Consider the following 17338-nt stretch of genomic DNA (forward strand, 5'->3'; position numbering starts at 1 on the left):
CCCTCCCCGCCTGCCAGGCCTGTCTTTTCTAAAGAGCCTGTAACCTTCCATTCCAACACTCCAGTCATCGGAGCCATCCCACCATGTTTCTGTGATGCCTATTATATCATACCCCCGTAGATGTGTACACATCTCTAATTCCTCTTGTTTGTTCCCCATGCTACGGGCATTTGTATAGAGGCATCTGAGACGAGCTCCAATTGAAGCCGGCTCGTTGGCTGAAGCAGCTGGAATATATCTACATTGCTCCGAGCATTTATTATAGGTGCTGGCAACTGACTGGGTGTGTTGGGATGGAATGATGCCCCCCTCCCCCAACACATCTAGTTTAAAGCCTCCTTGACCAGTCTGGCAAGCCTCCTACCAAAACTGCTCTTCCCCTTCTTTACCAGAGCAGCTCCACCAGCCCCCAGTAGATCTGGCCTACTAACTTCAGTCTTATGTTCAAGAAACCCAAACCCCTGACTATGACGCCACCCTTTTAACCATTTATTGACCTGGCCAATCCTCCTAGCTTTTTCTTGGTCCTCCCCTGTGTCCTGGAGAATTGACGAAAAGACTATCTGAGCACCAGAGCCCCTAACCACCTCTCCCAGGGCTCTGTAGTCTTTCTTTATGGTCCCCAGTCTACTACCTATATCCCTAGCACCCACATGGATCACCAGGAGCGGGTAATAGTCCGTGGAACTTACTAGACAGGAGTAGAGCAGTTGACGTCATCTACCTGGCCTTCTGCAAAGCATTCGACACTGTCCCACATGACATCCTTGTCTCTAAATTGGAGAGACATCAATTTGATGGATGGACCACTCAGTGGTTAAAGAATTGGCTAGATGGCCGCATGCAAAGAGTTGTGGTCAATGGCTCAATGTCCAGTTGGAGACCAGTAACGAGTGTTGTCCCTCAGGGGTCGGTGTTGGGACCGGTCTTGTTCAACATTTTTGCTGGTGACATGGACAGTGGGATTGAGTGTGCCCTCAGCAAGTTTGCCGATGACACCAAGCTGTGTGGTTCACTTGGTATGCTGGAGGGAAGGAATGCCATCCAGAGGGAACTTGAAATGCTTTTGTGGTGGGCTGATGCCAACCTTATGAAGTTTAACTGTGACAAGTGCAAGGTCCTAGGTTGGAGCAATTCCAGGCACAGCTACAGGTTGGGCAGAGAAGAGATTCAGAGCAACCCTGTGGAGAAGGACTTTGGGGTGTTGGTTGATGAGAAAATGAACATGGGCCAGCAGTGTGTGCTCTCAGCCCAGAAAGCCAACCGTATCCGGGGCTGCATCAAAAAAAGAGTGACCAGCAGGTTGAAGGAGGTGATCCTGCCCTTCTACTCTGCTCTTGTGAGACCTCACTTCGAGTGTTGTGTGCAGTTCTGGTGTCCTCAACATAAAAAGGACATGGAACTGCTGGAACAAGTCCAGAGGAGGGCCACGAGGATGATCAGGGGACTGGAGCACCTCCCATATGAAGATAGCCTGAGAAAGTTGGGGCTGTTCAGCCTGGAGAAGGCTGCGTGGAGACCTCATAGCAGCCTTCCAGTACCTGAAGGGGGCCTATAGGGATGTTGTGGAGGGACTCTTCATCAGGGACTGTAGTGATAGGACAAGGGGTAATGGGTTAAAACTTAAACAGGGGAAGTTTAGATTGGATATAAGGAAGAAATTCTTTAATGTTAGGGTGGTGAGGCACTGGAATGTGTTGTGCAGGGAAGTTGTGAGTGCTCCATCCCTGGCAGTGTTCAAGGCCAGGTTGGACAGAACCTTGGGTGAGATGGTTTACTCCTGTGCAGTTTACTTCTGCAGCTGCTTTACATTCCTTTTGCATCAGAATGCCTCTGCTTTAAGGAAACACTTTAACCTGTCTTCTTCTCAAGAAATGATAACCTGGGGGAGGGGGTATATTTGTGTCATCCTACTTACAGGTCCATGGCGGCTGCCTGCAAAGTTTGTCAAGCCTTGCCATGAGCTGGACAGACAAGTGGAGGAACCTGATGCCTCAGCTACAGGTGCTGACCATGAATACCCCAAGCAGAATGAGATAGAGGAAGAGAAAAAGGAATGATTGCAAAACATCACTTGGGGGCAACTGAAAAGTAACAACTTGAATATGTGTGCTTTTAAAGTAGCTATTATTAGAGGCTGTGATTTTGTGTATAAAACCACCTGTATTTACTAGCCAGTTGCTAATAAGAAACAACACCCTGTATTGTATGGATTTGTCACTTATAAAAGATGTTAGAGTATGCAAATTTGCAGCAGCTGCTAGAAAACGCCAAGGCAAAAGTTAGAAAGATTCTAATACCATGGTAGTGTTATAAAGTAGGTAATGGAACAAATTGAGAGGGTGGGAGAACTCCACTGGAAGGAAATTTCTTTGGCTGGTCCCCCACTGCCACCAGCATCTTCAACATACTGCTACACCCTGTAGTAGTTATATTGCTAATGTAAATCTGTGTGTGCTTTCCTATAGTAATGACTTTTTACTGGATGAGGCAGGTGAAACTCTGCACTCACAACGAGATGCAAGTGTTAGCGTAAGAATAAACACGTAACCACCGGAATGGTTATATGAGGTGCTTTATCGCAGTGCTGGGAAACCAGGGGCACTCGCCCAAATCTGGCTTCGACCTCGTCACATGGCGTTCGCAATGTATACACTAAAATTTGGTCGCTAATACATATTCAACACGGATTACATCATTAACTAATACATATGCATCAAGGATTACCACATCAGTCTATTAGGACATCAGCCTCTTCTGCGCTTGCGCAGCCCCCTCTGGTGGTCGCATTGATGAAGTAAGGAGTCTTCCTCACTCTGTCCTTTTCACCTTTCTGTTCTTTGGATATATCCCAACCATTGTGTGGACGCCAGCATTCTCTTATTCTCACTTGACTACCCTGGTGTGTCCATTAATTTCTGCTTCGATAGACTTTCACAATACTGTCTTAAATCCACCCATACGCCCTTCACCATATATGGTTATGTTAGCTCTTGCCACCTAGCCTACCATTGTAACATTGGTTACTGAATAACCATGGTACGAAACTACAAACAATACTGCAAAATTACAGTATTTCCAAAACCACACTATTGATTTATAAATTTTTCAAATATAATAATTTCTACTATTTATATAGTTATCGTAAAAATTACGCCCCTTTTTCTAACATTTCCCCCCTTTGAAAATACTTCACTCAAGTAAGTATTTTCATTCTCTTAGGTAGCTGTCTCTTGATAAGTAGGTGGAGGTGTGGGTTACTTTGGATGTTCCCTAGGTACTGCTCCTATAATTCGATGAGTCCGTGTACTGCTTTGGGCTATTTCCTTTCGGATACAAAGATACATCAGACATAGCATGAAAAATTCAATCAGTATCACAAATATAGTTTGCACGAGGGAATGGACCCATCCTGTGAGGTGAAGGCCCAAACTATCAAAGAGTGCTTCAATCCAATTTTGTTCAATATATTCTCCTTCTTTTTCCACTTCTTTTTCAACTTTAGTCAATTGGGAAATAGCGTATTCTATGTCCACAGTTACATTAGGAATATGAATATGACAATGGTCTATTCTGTTCTGCAAGGTCATTTTAGTTGTTGCTTGCAACTGCAAATTCATGTCTCTGAATCCCTTCCTCGTTGCTCTGGCTAATCTTTCTGTCTGACCAATCAGATCATAAATCATTTCTCTATTCCGATATGCTGCAACTTGAGCAAATAAGGATTCCATAGCCCATCCTACTTTAGTTCCTGTGGAGGGTTCCTGCCAAGTATGGCTTTCCATAGAGGATCTCATAGGGGCTTACTGGCATTCCACTTCTGGGTTTTACTCTGATTCGTAACAGAGCTATAGATAATGCTTGTGGCCATTTTATTCTGGCCTCTTGACATATTTTACTGATTTGTCTCTTTGTTGTTTGATTTATCTTTTCTACCTGTCCACTAGATTGGGGCCTCCAGGGGGTATGTAAGTTCCATGATACCCCTAATTGTTTACTAAATTCTTGTACTATGGTTGCAACAAAATGTGGACCCCTATCTGACGATATCCCTAAAGGGACTCCGAATTGTGGAATGATTTCTCTAAGCAACCATTTCACCGTTTCCTTTGCCTGATTGGTGCGACAGGGAAGGGCTTCTGGCCATCTGGAAAAAGTGTCAACCCCTATTAGCAGATATTTGTACCCTTGTACTTTTGGTAGTTCCGCAAAATCAACCTGTCAGTAATCTCCTGGTTCCACTCCTATCCTAATTCTTCCCATCTTAACTTGCCTTTTTACTACTGGATTATCTTTTAAACAAATTTCACATTTTGACCTTATTGCTTTTGTCATAGTTAGCATCTGTGTGGAAATTATTCCTCGTTTTAAATAAGTTACCAATGCTTCTGCACCCCAATGACATTTCTGGTGTTCAGTTTGTAGGATTTTTCGCATTATTGCTGGTGGTACTATTACCTGTCCAGTTGTTGTTGTATACCACCCTTCAGAATTCTTTTGAGCCTTCAAAAGTCCTGCCAGCTTTTCATCTTCTTTTGAATATTTTGGGTCTTGTGGAAGATAGGTATGGAGTGGGCTTACCTTGAGAGGTATCAGGGCCATCATGTTCCATACCTTTTGGGCAACTTGTCGAGCTGTCTGATCTGCCAGTATATTTCCTTCGGATATCTTCGAAGTTCCTCCTTGGTGTGCTTTACAATGCATAATGGCTGCCTGTTTGGTTTTTTGTACAGCAATTATCAGTTTCAAAATTTCTTCTTGATATTTTATATTAGTCCCTTGTGAAGACAACAGTCCTCGTTCCTTCCATAATGCTCCATGTATATGTACTACACCAAACGCATACTTTGAATCAGTCCATACATTTACCTTTTTATCGTCACTCAGTTCCAACGCTCTTGTAAGAGCTATCAGCTCTGCCCGTTGAGCTGACGTCCCAGGAGGCAATGCTTTTGCTTCAATTACCTTTTGTTGCGTTGTCACAGCATATCCTGCATACCGTGTTCCGTTCTCCACAAAGCTGCTTCCATCTGTGAAAAGTTCCCAGTCCGGTTGCTCAAGAGGTACATCTTTTAAGTCTGTTCTGGTTGCATATGTATGCTCGATGACCTCTATGCAGTTATGTTCAAGAATTCCTTCCTCTAGGTCAGTTCCTAGAAAAGTTGGTGGATTTAACAAGTTAGTAGTCTTTAGACTTGCATCATCTTGTTCTGTTAAGATTGCTTGATATTTCATCATTCAGCTAGGGGATAATCAATACCCCCCTTTTTGTTCCAAGACAGTTGTTACCATATGTGGTACAAACACTTCAATATGTTTTCCCAGAGTCAGTTTTCTGGCCTCCTGTATTAGAACAATAGTTGCCGCTACCGCTCTTAAACATGAAGGCCATCCCGCACTTACCGGATCCAGTTGTTTCGAAAAATATCCTACTGGTCTTTTCCAGCTTCCAATTTTCTGGGTTAATACTCCCAACGCCAATCTCTGCCTCTCATGGAACAAAAAACTGAAAGTCCTTTGTCAAATATGGGAGTCCCAATGCTGGTGATTTCATTAACGCCTTCTTCAGTTTTTTAAAGGCCTCTTTCTGTGGTTTGTCCCAAAGAAAAGTGTGTGATTTTTGGGCTTCATACAGGGGTTTAGCAATGAGTCCGTAATTCATTATCCACAACCTGCACCCTCCTGCCATGCCCAAAAATGTTCTTAACTCATGTAAATTCAGTGGTTCTGGAATGGCACAAATTGCCTCTATGCAATTTTCATTCCTAGCTGGTTCAGGATTTCAGTAGTCACTTTTATGCATAATGATTTCTGTTCTGTCGCAATAAAGATGTCATCTACGTATTGCAATAAGAGATATTGTGATGTCGGTACCTGTAGCTTTCCTTGAGTAGTCCATGTCTCCAGTTCCTTAGCCAATTGATTCCCAAAAAGGGTTGGACTGTTTTTGAATCCTTGTGGTAGTCTGGTCCACGTGAGTTGTGTTTTTCATCTGCTCTGTGGATTCTTCCCATTCAAATGCAAACAGTTTCCTGCTATTTTTATCAAGAGGAATGCAGAAGAAGGCATCTTTTAAATCAATCACTGTAAACCATTTATATTTTTCCTTCACAGATGTTAACAGTTGAGACAAGGGGGACACAAAATTACAAAATGGAATATATAAACCTTTAGAATCAATTTTAAGTAATGTTAAGTTTGATGGCTTTGTAAGAGTAGCAATGGAAAAATACTGAGGAGCATGATACATAGAAAAAAAAAATAGAATGCAGCTAGAGAACACACTGAGCATTCTCGTACAAGATAAATTGTTATAGTTGACACAGTTTTAAGAAAAACAGTCTAGAAGAACAGGACACAGGGATAAGGAGTATCTGGAAGTGGCAGGTGTCCAGGATGGGCTACAGTTAAACTAACTGATAAGTAGGAGGACAGGAGGATTATTATGTCTCTGGTGCTAACGAACCAATTAAACTGGTATGAGCATCTACTGCGCGTGCTCCAAAGGCTGCCAGAAGTGATGAAGATTGTTGGAAGAAGTAAACGACCCTCAGAGGCCACCACCACAATTCTGTATGCATGCGGGGAACTTTCTGGAAAATGACGTAATGTATGTATGCCCAGGGACTATACAAGGACGGCTTGTGTAGCAACAGAGAGACACACGTTAGGAGGTGCTATCCCCCATGTCTCCCGGCGCCGCAGTAAAGAATACCTGCTTGTCAGCTTGAAAACTTTCTTGGCAAGTTTGCTCCTGGAGTTTTCTCCGAATCACAGTGTATAAGGATTTACTACTACTGGGTGGATATCTTTTGTTATTTCATTTATTGCCCTCAGATCCTGTACTAACCTATATTCACCGTTTGGTTTTCTTACTGGAAAAATTGGTGTGTTATATTCTGATTCACATCCTTCCAAAATTCGATATTTCAAAAATTTCTCAATTATTTTTACAATCCCAAATCTTTCCTCTAGCTTCAGTGGATATTGTTTAACTCTTACTGGCCTAACCCCATCTTTTAATTTCACTGTTACTGGTTGAGCTGCTTTTGATTTTCCCGGGATTTCTGTTCCCCAAACTACCGGTATCACAGCCTCTTCTACCTCTTTTGGAATTTGAGCAATGGGTTTTTCTTTAAGAACCAAGATCTGTCCTGCTTTTGATTTGGGGATTTGCATTATTAATTCACCATTTTCAAAAATAATTCTTGCATCTAATTTAGCTAATAAGTCCCATCCTAAAAGGGGAATGGGGCATTCAGGTACATATAGAAATTCGTGTGTTAATTCCTTCCCTCTAAATCGCAGATCTAGGGGCTGCAAGAATGGCCGTATTTCCTCCTTCCCTGTGGCTCCCACAATTACAGAATCACAGAATCCCAAGGGTTGGAAGGGACCTCAAAAGATCATCTAGTCCAACCCCCCTGCAAGAGCGGGGTAACCTACAGTACATCACACAGGAACTTGTCCAGGCGGGCCTTGAATATCTCCAGTGTAGGAGACTCCACAACCCCCCTGGGCAACCTGTTCCAGTGCTCTGTCACTCTTACAGTAAAGAAGTTCTTCCTGATGTTAACGTGGAACTTCCTATGCTCCAGTTTACACCCATTGCCCCTTGTCCTATCACTGGATATCACTGAAAAAAGCCTAGCTCCATCATCCTGACACCTACCCTTTACATATTTGTAAACATTGATGAGGTCACCCCTCAGTCTCCTCTTCTCCAAGCTAAAGAGACCCAGCTCCCTCAGCCTCTCCTCATAAGGGAGATGTTCCACTCCCTTAATCATCTTTGTGGCTCTGCGCTGGACTCCTTCCAGCAATTCCCTGTCCTTCTTGAACAGAGGGGCCCAGAACTGGACGCAATATTCCAGATGCGGCCTCACCAAGGCTGAGTAGAGGGGGAGGAGAACCTCTCTTGACCTACTAACCACTCCCTTTCTAATGCACCCTAAGATGCCATTTGCCTTCTTGGCCGCAAGAGCACATTGCTGGCTCATGGTCATCCTCCTATCCACCAGGACCCCCAGGTCCCTTTCCCCTTCGCTACTTTCCAGCAGGTCAACCCCCAACCTGTACTGGTACATGGGGCTGTTCTTCAGATGCAAGACTCTACACTTGCCCTTGTTAAATTTCATCAAGTTTCTCCCCGCCCAACTCTCCAGCCTGTCCAGGTCTCGCTGAATGGCAGCACAGCCTTCTGGTGTGTCAGCCACTCCTCCCAGTTTTGTGTCATCAGCGAACTTGCTGATGGTGCACTCAGTTCCCTCATCCAGGTCATTGATGAAAATATTAAACAGCAAATTGTCGTAGATCTTTCCCCTAACCCCCGTGTAAATCATTTAAAACTGAATATGTAGCCCCTGTGTCTGTTAAAAATTTTACTTCTTTTTCTCCCAATTGGGCTTTCACGAGGGGTTCTTTATCTTTCGCCCTGCCTAGTTAGCTTTGATTGTCAAATTCTCCTAGCACCATTGCCTTAGCTACATCAGATCCCATAAAAGGATTCCCTGGAGACATAAATTGTCTTCCCCTAAATGGACATTCATTCTTCCAGTGTCCTTCCTGTTTGCAATTTGCACACTGATTATATCCTATTCTTTCTACATTCATTCCCATTTTTGAATTACAAAATCCTCTTCCTCCCCCCTTTCTTCATTTAATGCCGGCGGGGCTGATGGGGCAACCGTCAAATCCGAGCTTTCAATATCTTTCTGATGTTGTAAACTATTCTCTAAGGCAAGACACCCCATACGTCTTTTCTCAGTAACACATCCCTTACATTGTTCATTAGTATTTACCTTAACAATCATTATTCCATAGGATTTCTGCCATTCATCTTTTTTTTTTTTTTTTAAATTTTCCTTTTTTTTTTTTTTTTCTTTTTTCTGGAGGGGGTGAAAGGGGGTGGGGAAAGGAGAGGGGTAAAGGAGGAGGGGTGGGTGGGTGGGAGGAAGGCGGCAGCAGGGCTTTCCAGCTCGCTCCTGCCTCCCTTGAAACTCGTCACATTTTCTTTCCCTTTTGCAATACAACATCAACTACAAGATAGTATTATAATGTAAAGTTCCATTCTCAGGCCATTTTTCCTGGTCTTCTAATTCATATTGCATCCACCATTGTCCTGGGTTCAGCAGTAGCAGTCATTTTTCTCCTTCTTAGGAGCTAGTACAGTGCTGTGCTTTGATCATTTGGCCCGGGAACAGTGCTGATAACGCCGATGTTTTCAGTTGCTGCTCAAATTTTTGGTCTGGCCAAGGACTTTGTGAGCCTCATGCTCTGCCAGGGAGGAGGGGAGGCCGGGAGGAAGCAGAGACAGGACACCCGACCCAAACTGACCAAAGAGGTATTCCATACCACCGCACATCATGCCCAGGATGTAATCGAGATTTACCCCAGAAGGGCTAGGGACTGCAGGGTTGGACGAGGTATCAGTCGATGCTCAGTCGGGTGGGGTTGGGTGAGTTATCGGTCGGCTGGTGTTGAGGTGTTGTATTCTTTCCCCTTGTTATTTTCTTTATCATTATTATTATTGGTGGTAGCAGTAGTGGTTTGTGTTATACCTTACTTACTAAACTGTTCTTATCTCAAACTGTGGGAGTTGCATTCTTTTCGATTATCCTCTCCGTCCCTCCAGGAGTAGAGGGAAGGCAAGAAGGGGGGGGAAGTGAGTGAACGAGTTTTGTGGTTGGGTTTAAACCACGACAACCATACATTACAGTAATCAATTAGTTTACTCTTTTGCATGCTCTGCCCAAACCGACCCTCCTTCCAGTGACTTAAAATACAACCTAATGGAGACGACTTAGGGACCAACGGGATTTTGTAAATACAAAGAGATCTCCAAAACCCCCCCACACACTTACCACTATGTTACAGAAATTATACTGACAAATGCTGATCCTGCAGCACAAATACCAATACCATAACCATGTTTGCCGAACCTACAGAGCTTTCGCTACTGTCTAACAGACGGCGCCTAGGCTTACCCTGGGAGCTCCCTAGCCCCAACCAAGCGCAGCTTTCTCCGCGTCTAACAGGCAGGCTTTACCAGACCCGACTTCGCCAAACATAGTGCAGCTTTCGTCGCGTCTGTCAGGCTTCGTTTATTGGGCTTCTACCTTCGGTTAATATAACAGTAAATATGCAAATACTAGGCACTTGATTGGTTCTGGCACAAATAAGGCATTGCGTAAGCTCTACATTTTTGCAGCTACACCGTGCACCCCCCCACCATCCTCTTTCTCATGCACTTATCGCTTAGTGTCCTTGGCTGTGATTGGTCATAGTATGTTGCTGTTTGCCGGTGTCCTTCAGTTCCTCATTATCTGGCGTGAGAAGTCTGCACCATGTTCTACACAGATGTCTTGTTTCAGCTCGTTGATGGGAACGTGACCTTTTTTGACAAGCCAATCCCCCACAATTCCCCCCTTTTTCTTTATGAAGGAATAAGGACTGAGTCAGGAGTCGTTGTAAACAAGCAGAACAACATTGCAAAGTACAACAAAGCAACAAACTTCTTATAATTATGAGACCTATAACGGCGAAGCAGCTTGTAAAGCAAACGTATATGCAGCTCTATGAAGCGAACCTCGATTTTCAAATAACTCGAGTAATTCAAAATCTGTACTTCTAAAATCAGCTAAATATTTTCGAAGTGCTATAAGCGGGTTACATAAAAGTTATTTTGCACAATACTTTTAATATAACAGTAAATCTGTTCTCCAAATATATGACAACATTTGCTTAGTGGGTTTAGACTGAATGTCTGTAGAAAAAACAGTTTGCCTTAACTGAGATAGCAATTTCCAATTTAAGGGAAATATTTCAGCATTTATTGCCTGACCTTGAGCGTTCATCTGGTACTTAACAGGAAAGGCGAGAATCTTTTCCTGCAAGGCCTGCAAACAATCAAAATCATTGTTTGACAGAGCTCCTCTCTGAATAGATTTCCAATCTATCATCTGAATTCGCATTTGTCTACCCGTGCTCTGCAACTTTACCTTTTTTCTAAAGTTGTTCACCCTGTTTTGTACGGCTACAAACAGCTCGGCAGAAGCTACAGCTGCCTGCCTGCTTCAGCAGCAACCATAAATACCTGTCAGCAACCGCACTTTTGCATTAACCCTTTCTTGCCTGAAATGTTAAACTGCTACTTGTTAAAAACTTTTACACGAACACGATAATAAAAAAAATACATAGAACACTATCTGCCCTCATCACACACACACACATACGTATGCATATGGGATCCCCCAAGCACACTTCACACAACTACAATATTTGAAACACAAATTTCAGACAATCATTACTCGCACTACACAGTCCCACGTACAGAACGTGGCACAAGGACTCTGTGAAGACTATCAGGAAACCAGCTCCAACAAGCATCATCGCAGTGTGAGGTGGCAGGCTCAGCCCTAGCGAGCGTCCCCGCAGAGGCTCTGCCTCCCCCACATCGCATGAGGCTTGGGCTTTTATACTGACCAAAATGCACACTCATTCTGACACAGGTGGCCAGCCTATGTCAGAAGAAGTGGCCAGCAATATCTATAAAGGTTTCCAAGCATCAATAGAATCATAGATATTTTTGTCAACTTCTAGTACATGAGTATCACAGACAGACTGTATCAAATGAGTTGTATATGGGGCCCCAAGTCCACGGTTCGTCACAGTCCGCCCGATACCCCTGATAAGGGCATACGAGAGACCTTCCCACTGCGGGTCTTGATCCAGCACATACATCACAGGGAAAGTACACAATACATCTGCATCCCCCACCCATCTCGCTTCTCCCTTTACAGCTGCCCATTTATCATGAGGATCTGGGTGACATAAATCAGGCTTCTTTTCCGGCTCCATGTTAAGAGGACCATCCAGGTCAGCATCAGAATTAACAGGCGTCAGAACCTCAGGAGCAGCAGCAGCAGCCTGATGAGCATGCACAGGTTCCTTCTCGGGGTCAATAGGGTCCGGGTCAAAAAGACTGTCTTCATCTCTGTCCTCAGTCTTTGCAGACGCGGCGGCAACTGGCAGAGGCTCAGGGGTGGCCAGGGGTCACTGGGTTCCACGATCTCACTTTTTGACTTTAACGTCTCTAAAATAGTTCTCCAAATGACTAACAAATGTTTCACAGTGTCACTGCCTTTAGTGGCTGCGTCCCACAACTTAACTCGTGCACCATTCCACAAAGAGACCTCAGATACGGTAGACTCATCAGTCTCTGGATAATGCGTCTTCGACCATTTCAACATTAAATTTAAGTCTGTCTCTTTAAAGGTTGCTCCCTTCACCTTAAGGACTGAAAACATCCATAAAACAGAGACTTCTTCCTTAGCGGTTTTTTCCCAAGTCCCAAGCTCAAAGGCTTCTCCAACCCCCTGGATTAAGTCCTTCTCCTTAATACCGCGCTTTTCTAAAAAGCAATTTAATAAATTTAGGGCAGCTTGCCTCTCCATACCCCCTTTTAAGGTGCTCGCGCTCCGTTGCCCTACGAGGCTTCGGCTGCTCCTCCTCCTTGGTGCAACGCTGTCGATACAGCCACTGCAAGTCCGGCAGCGCCCAGATCCCGTCTATACGGTCGTCCTTTCGCGCGATGCGCCGCTTTGACCCTCCGGGGCAAAATCGGAGCCAAGTGCCAGTTTTCACGGCCGTGGTGTTGTTACCATCCAAGCGAAGACAAGTATCACGTCAGGGTCACCATTTGTCGTGAAAGGAAGACTTGGACGACTCAATATGAGTTAACAGCAAGCTTCGTTTATTGGGCTTCTACCTTCGGTTAATATAACAGTAAATATGCAAATACTAGGCACTTGATTGGTTCTGGCACAAATAAGGCATTGCGTAAGCTCTACATTTTTGCAGCTACACCATGCACCCCCCCACCATCCTCTTTCTCATACACTTATCGCTTAGTGTCCTTGGCTGTGATTGGTCATAGTATGTTGCTGTTTGCCGGTGTCCTTCAGTTCCTCATTATCTGGCGTGAGAAGTCTGCACCATGTTCTACACAGATGTCTTGTTTCAGCTCGTTGATGGGAATGTGACCTTTTTCGACAAGCCAATCCCCCACAACCAGACTTCGCCAAACCAAGTGCAGCTTTCGCCACGTCTATCAGGCAGGCTTATCAGAAGTCGGTCCTACACTTTACATTACTCAACACCAGACTTCGCCAAACCAAGTGCAGCTTTTGCCACGTCTATGTCCTGGGTTTACCAGGAGCCGTTTTGCTCCTTCTTAGTAACTGGTGCAAGCTCTGTGTTTTGACTTCCAGCCTGGGCAGAGAGCTGATAACACCGATTGTTTTTAATTGCTGTTAAGTAATGCTTATTCTGGCCAAGGACTTTGTGAGTCTCATGCTCTGCTGGGGACGAGGGGAGGCCGGGAGGAAGCAGAGACAGGACACCTGACCCAAACTAGCCAAAGAGGTATTCCATACCACAGGACGTCATGCTCAGGGAGGTACTTGGGAGTTTCCCGGAAGGGCACACTCTCTCTTCAGGGGGGTCGAACTCGTTTGGCGGTGGTATCGTATTCTCCTGTTATTTTCTCTTATCAATATTATCATTGGTGGTAGCAGTAGTGATTTGTGTTATACCTTAGTTACTGGGCTGTTCTTATCTCAACCCGTGGGAGTTACATTCTCCTGATTCTCCTCCCCATCCCTCCGGGAGTGGGGAGGGTCGGGGGGGGAGTGAGTGGACGAGCTGTGTGGATCGGTTTAAACCACGACAGTCTATCAGGCAGGCTTATCAGAAGTCAGTACTACACTTTACATTACTACACTTTACATTACTCAACAGTTGGTACTGTAACCGAAGTAACCAAATTAAAAGCACCTTTCTTACCGTATCAGAGGTCCGTCGTGAGCAGCGGAGGTCGGTCGCGGCTGATAGCTCCCCAAGAATTTCTCGGTGCCAGCTGGAGCAGGATCAAGACGCGATCCGCCTCAGCAGTGCCCGCAAGGTCCCACCTGGGTCGCCAAAATGTTAGCGTAAGAATAAACACATAACCACCGGAATGGTTATATGAGGTGCTTTATTGCAGCGCTGGGAAACCAGGGGCACGCGCCCAAATCTGGCTTCGACCTCGTCACATCGCGTTCGCAATTTATACACTAAAAATTTGGTCGCTAATACATATTCAACACGGATTACATCATTAACTAATACATATGCATCAAGGATTACCACATCAGTCTATTAGGACATCAGCCTCTTCTGCGCTTGCGCAGCCCCCTCTGGTGGTCGCATTGATGAAGTAAGGAGTCTTCCTCAGATGAAGTAAGAAGTCTTCCTCACTCTGTCCTTTTCACCTTTCTGTTCTTTGGATATATCCCAGCCATTGAGTGGACGCCAGCATTCCCTTATTCTCACTTGACTACCCTTGGTGTGTCCATTAATTTCTGCTTCAATAGACTTTCACAATGCTTTCTTAAATCCACCCATACGCCCTTCACCATATATGGTTATGTTAGCTCTTGCCACCAAGCCTACCATTGTTAACATTGGTTACTGAATAACTATGGTACAAAACTACAAACAATACTGCAAAATTACAGTATTTCCAAAACCACACTATTGATTTATAAATTTTTCAAATATAATCATTTCTAATATTTAGTTATCGTAAAAATTCCACCCCTTTCTCTAACATCGTGATACACCACAGTAGGGAACCATCAGAAATGGAAAGCTGCCGTGGAGTCCCACATGAAAAGTCATTGAAGCCGTTGAAGGACAAGGTTAGTCAAGTCAGTTTGCAGAAGTGAAAGCCACCCAACTAGCCCTACAGATTGATGAATGAGAAAAGTGCCAGTATTCTATACTGATGCCTGAATGGTGGCTAATGCCCCATGGGGATGGCTACAACAGTGGAAGAAAAACAATTGGCAGTGAAGGGGTAAACCCATCTGGCCTGCTGCATTGTGGCAGGACATCACTGCCCAGGTAGAAATCATGGCTCTAAAGGTATGTCATGTAGATGTTCACATGCCTCTGAAGAACATTGAAACAATGAAGAGGTAGACAAGACTGTCAAAATTGAAGTAGCTCAGATAGTCCTGGACTGGGAGTGTAAGGGTGAGCTATTTGTAGCTCAATGGGCCCATGAAACATTGGGACATCTAGGGAGAGATGCAACATACAGATGGGCTCATGATCAAGGGGTGGACGTGACCATGGGGCCATCACACAGGTCACTCATGAATGTGAAACGTGTGCCATAATCAAACAAGCCACATGAGTAAAATTTCCCTGGAATAGAGGGCTGTGGCTGGGTTTTTGATATGGCAATGCCTGGCAAATTGACTATATTGGACCACTGCCACAAACATGCCAAGGCAAGCGCTACATACTCACCATGGTGGAAGCAACTAGCAGTTGGCTAGAAATATACTCTGTAAACCATGCCACTGCTCGAAACACCGTCTTAGGACTTGAAAGGCAAATTTTGTGGTGACATGGTACCCCAGAAAGAATTTAACCTTTCAATGGGACTTATTTCCAAAATAACCTCATGAACTCCTGGGCAAAGAAACACGGGAATGAGTGGGTGTATCACATCCCCTGTTACCTACAAGACTGGAAAGACTGATAGATATATTAGACTGTTAAAGACTGTGTTGAGAGCATTGGGTAATGGGGCATGGAAGCACTGAGATACAAAATTAGCAGAAGCCACTTTGATGGTTTAACACCAGAGGATCTGCTAACCGTACTGGTCCTGACCAAACGAAACCCCTACATAATGTGGGAGGAGATAAGGTCCCCATAGTGCACATAGGGAAGTGGCTCAAGAAGGCAGTGTGGATTGCTCCTCTCATGGGAAAAGGCAAACCCATTCATGGAATCATAGAATCATAGAATCACAGAATCACAGAATAGTTTGGGTTGGAAGGGACCTTCAAAAGTCATCTAGTCCAACCCCCCTGCAATGAGCAGGGACATCTTCAACTAGATCAGGTTGCCCAGAATCACATCCATCCTGGCCTTGAATGTATCCAGGGATGGACAGAGCTTTGGGCAACATGGTCTAGGATGAGGTGTCCCTGCTCATGGCAGGGGGGTTGGAACTAGATGACCTTAAGGTCCTTTCCAACCCTAACTACACTGATTCTATGATTCTATGGTGCATCTACCACCTCTGGGCAACCTGTTCCAGTATTTTACCACCTTCATTGTAAAGAATTTTTTCCTCACATCTAGCCTGAGTCTCCCCTCTTTTAGTTTAAAACCATTACCCCTCATCCTATCACAACAAGCCCTGTTAAAAATTCTTTCCCAGCTGAAGGACAGGAAGGCTCTGCAGAAGGGCCTGGACAGGCTGGATCAATGGGCAGTGGCCAATGGTATGAGGTTCAATAAGGCAAAGTGGTGGGTCCTGCATATGAGTCACAGCAACCCCGTGCAACGCTACAGGCTTGGGGAAGAATGGCTGGAAAGCTGCCTGGTGGAAAAGGACCTGAGGGTGTTAGTCGACAGGTGGCTGAATATGAGCCAGCAGTGTGCCCAGGTGGGCAAGAAGGCAAATACCATCCTGGCCTGTATCATCGATAGTGTGGCCAACAGAACTAGGGCAGTGATTGTCCCCCTGTACTTGACACTTGTAAGGCTGCACCTTGAATACTGTGTTCACTTCTGGACCCCTCACTACAAGAAAGACATTGAGGTGCTGGAGCAGGTCCAAAGAAGGGCAATGAAGCTGGTGAAGGGCCTGGAGCACAAGTCTTATGAGGAATGGCTGAGGAAACTGCGGGGGGTGTGTGTGTGTGTGTGTTAATCTGGAGAAGAGAAGGCTCAGGGGGGACCTTATCGCTCTCTACAACTACCTGAAAGGAGATCTCTTCTCCCAAGTACCAAGTGATAGGACAGGAGGTAACAGCCTCAAGCTGTGCCAGGGGAGGTTTAGACTGGATATTAAGAACAACTTCTTCACAGAGAGGGTAATCAGGTATTGGACCAGCTGCCCATGGAAGTGGTGGAATCACCATCCCTGGAGGTGTTCACAAACCATGTAGATAAGGCCCTCAGTGACATGGTTTAGTGGTGGTCTTAGCAGTCCTGGAGTAATGGTTGGACTTGATGATCTTAAAGGTCTTTTCCAACCTTGTTGATTCTATGATTCTTATAGGCCCCTTTTAAGAACTGAAAGTCCACAATAAGGTCTCCCCAGAGTCTTCTCCAGGCTGAACAACCCCAACTTTTTCAGCCTTTTCTCATAGAAGAGGTGCTCCATCCCTCTGATCATTTTTGTGGCCCTTCTCTGGACCCTCTCCAACAGGTCCATATCTTTTCTGTACTGCGGACTCCAGAGCTGGATGCAGGACTCCAGAGCAGAGTA

General features: G+C 44.8%; 1 long non-coding RNA gene across 1 annotated transcript; it reads right to left on the minus strand.

Moving 5' to 3' along the window:
• Positions 1-3478: 3478 nt before the first annotated feature.
• Positions 3479-12737, minus strand: LOC136004263 (uncharacterized). Its single transcript, XR_010608346.1, has 3 exons — positions 9987-12737; positions 5875-6035; positions 3479-5153 (listed from the first exon to the last, which is right to left on the minus strand). It is a non-coding gene; the product is annotated as an uncharacterized LOC136004263 (long non-coding RNA).
• Between the last annotated feature and the right edge of the window lie 4601 nt (positions 12738-17338).

The sequence above is a fragment of the Lathamus discolor genome, chromosome W (genome assembly GCF_037157495.1).
Source record: "Lathamus discolor isolate bLatDis1 chromosome W, bLatDis1.hap1, whole genome shotgun sequence".
In the NCBI taxonomy this organism is placed as follows: Eukaryota; Metazoa; Chordata; class Aves; order Psittaciformes; family Psittacidae; genus Lathamus; species Lathamus discolor.